Here is a 2,574-nt window from a genome sequence, read left to right as displayed (position 1 = left end):
AGGCATTTGTTTATACGTTCATTTCCAGGATACATATTTGATATTTAAGAAATAAAGCGCTGGTCCCAGATAAATGAAGTCGCTTTATTTCTGCGCAACTCCATTGAACAAAATGCAATGTAGCGTGACGGTCACAAAGCCAAATTTGGAAACACAAATGTTAATAAAGACGGTGACACTAAAATAATATATAGTAAAGCGAAACTGATTGAAAAATATATATTGGATGTTCGATTCTAAATTCCCAGAAAATCAGAAGTAAATGAATTAAATTTTCAATATAAATGAAAAAATCTTTCAAAGTTTTTCGCGATGATGATTGATGCACACAAACTAGGTAATGAAACATTTACGTAAATCAAAACTAAACGAAATTCATCCGACCACCAACTTTAAGAGATCGTAGACAAATAAATCTAAAAGCAACATCACTTTTTTTCGCCCTTCCCAGTAGAAAATAAATTAAGGGTATCGATGTCAAATCGACTGTTTCACAGACGAAAAAATTGACAACCTCTTTTATCGTACTGCTATCGGCAAAGCGGTCACATGCAAAAATATGATAAATCTAAAACCATTGAAAAAATCGTAGTATTTTCTCGTTAAGAGAAATAGCTTGTTGAAAACGGTAACTCTAAAATTTGTGAAGCTTGCGAAAAATAAAGGTTTTTTCGCAGGTCATTAATTTTGTCCTTGGGATAATGTCGTCATAGAAATAGGCAAACAATTTGACTTTATATTTTCATTTATTTACGGAATATATAGTTTTCGCATGTCATTTATCCCATTTATCAGGGAAATGCGGTTTACCGATTAATTCGGCAAAAAACACAACATATTGAAATCTAAAAATATTGACGGATCTTCAGTTTGGTGTAACAGATTTTCAAATTTTTCTAAGTATAAGATTATCCGAAGAATAAATCTTGTAGTTTATGGTGGCTGGTGCCTTTTTAAAATATTTTTTAATTGATTTGCGATTCCTTACAAAATATCTACATCCAGAAAATAAAAAGAAATTGACAAAAACAGTAGATGATATTTAGAAAAATCCGCCAAGGCGATTTTTGTACCCTGTCTTAGATGTTTCCCGCACAAGGACTCATTGGTCTGTTGATAGTTTACAAGCCCAACATATTGTGGTATGCGAGTTCTAATCCCGATCGAGAATATATGCATATTTTGTTTGTTTTTTTATGCAATTCATATTTTTTTATTCCCTTTTTGCAAACACTATTTAAAACTTTATTTAAAAAAAGTTTGAACTTTTAAGAAATAAATACATTTTTTTGTAATCAGGTAATAATACAATTGGGCAATTCTCCGATATCGAATGTGACATTTTTACGCATTCAAACTGCAAACATCTAAGACACGAGCATTTGTTGTCGTTTTCATCTTCGACACTTTCGTCGCGGCAAAACAAAATTGACGTGCGCTAGTTGGTTGCCAAAATATAGGCAATACCAATATAGGCGGGCATAATGTAGCGAATATAGAATTCTATTGGTGTAAGGTTTATACAGCATGGCGTACACGCTTCTCCGGACTTTGGTCAGTAGCATGGGGTTAATGAAAAGGGCCAACTGATATTGCGCACCACTATAAAACAATAAAACATTAAGAAATCGCATACAAATGGGTAGACAGAGTAAGAGGAGTGGAAGGTGGAGGGTACATTCAAAAACGGTGAAAGAGAAGGGGAGGGGAAGGAGAGAAAGGTAGGTTAACAAAGAAGATGGAGCCACTGTCTAGTGCAACACTGGTGTTGTTGTGTGCAGCCGTCCACCCTACCGTGATCCTGCATTCGAAATCCGAAAAATAAATGCTAGTAGGATCGCTAAAGGAAAGTGGGTCGGCTAACGTACTCTTGCTCAGTGATGCATGTTTCCAAATAAAATAGAAAATTAAGTGAACATATTTAATTTACTACAGAAATAACTCACAAAAATAAATAAATATTTTGAAGGACTAACATGATAAGTATCAAATAAGGCCAAATGATAAATCAAGAATAAAAAAAAGGAACCTATAAATATCAGCTATGATCTTGCATAAATATAATATAAATAATTATTTTTGGTTCTATAAATACTAACAAATTAAGAATTAAGCAACATGATAATTTAAAACGGACTAATTTAAATCATTGGAGATAGAATGATGGAGTAGCCCACAGCATATAGCAAACATTAAATAAATATCTTCCAGTGCGTAAAGCTCTCCGTAAACAAATTACATGGGGATCAGCTAATGGCTGTCACTCAAAGCAAGTAGCCAGCAAGCAAAGTTAGGAGGGCTCTAAATTAAGTGTCCGAAAAGAGCTGAGATCGATTTCGGAGCGCAATCAGTGCATTCTAAACATCGACTCATAAAATTCTCTTTTTTCTGAGCATTGTCGTAGTTAAGGTAAGTAATAACAGAGTAATAAATTTTCGGGATCTTTTTGGGCACTTTATGATACAAAATGCTCATTACAAACTATCAGACATCTGTCTCTGGTTTTATTCAACGTTACTGTTGTTTTACGTTTCATAAGAGACCAGACGCTTTCAATTATATTTAAATCTGGAC

Source organism: Drosophila albomicans, chromosome 4 (genome assembly GCF_009650485.2).
Source record: "Drosophila albomicans strain 15112-1751.03 chromosome 4, ASM965048v2, whole genome shotgun sequence".
Classification (NCBI taxonomy): domain Eukaryota; kingdom Metazoa; phylum Arthropoda; class Insecta; order Diptera; family Drosophilidae; genus Drosophila; species Drosophila albomicans.
The sequence above is the reverse complement of the archived record's forward strand: the minus strand, read 5'-3'. Positions refer to the sequence as shown.